Genomic DNA, 547 nt, shown 5'->3' with positions numbered 1-547 from the left:
ACTGCATCTACATCAAACTTCCCTGATGCTTTAATTGTTGGGTTTACAGAAGAATAGCCACCACTTCTTTCATTTGCCCATTGATGATGATTTTGTGCTACACTGTCAATAATTTCTTCAGCTTCATCTAAACTTTTATTCATAAGTGCCCCTCCAGCAGCTGAATCAAGGGACACTTTGGTATGATAGTTGATACCATTGTAAAAAGTGTGCAACACTAACCATCTTTCCAACCCATGATGTGGGCATTGTCTGAGCATACTATTATATCTATCTCATGCTTCAAAAAGAGATTCTGAGTCAGTTTGCTTGAAGCTTGCAATTAAATTCCTCATATGAGCTGTTTTGCTTGGTGGATAGAATTTATCAAGAAACTGTTGCTCACACTGCTCCCAAGTGGTGATGCTATTAGGGGCCAAAGAATTCAGCCATTGCTTTGCCCTATCTCTTAAGGAAAACCCAAATAATAACAATCTAACTGCTTCTGAAGGAACTCCATTCATTTTCATGGTACCACATATTTCATAAAAGACCTCTAAGTGTTGAT

The 547-nt window shown here is 38.0% G+C and overlaps 1 non-coding gene across 1 annotated transcript; it reads left to right on the top strand.

Moving 5' to 3' along the window:
- The first annotated feature begins 231 nt into the window (after positions 1–231).
- On the top strand, positions 232–337 carry LOC122036409. The gene has a single exon (XR_006127377.1). It is a non-coding gene; the product is annotated as a small nucleolar RNA R71 (small nucleolar RNA).
- The last annotated feature ends 210 nt before the right edge of the window (positions 338–547 follow it).

This window comes from Zingiber officinale, unplaced genomic scaffold (assembly GCF_018446385.1).
Source record: "Zingiber officinale cultivar Zhangliang unplaced genomic scaffold, Zo_v1.1 ctg155, whole genome shotgun sequence".
Lineage (NCBI taxonomy): Eukaryota > Viridiplantae > Streptophyta > Magnoliopsida > Zingiberales > Zingiberaceae > Zingiber > Zingiber officinale.
The sequence above is the reverse complement of the archived record's forward strand: the minus strand, read 5'-3'. Positions and strand labels throughout refer to the sequence as shown.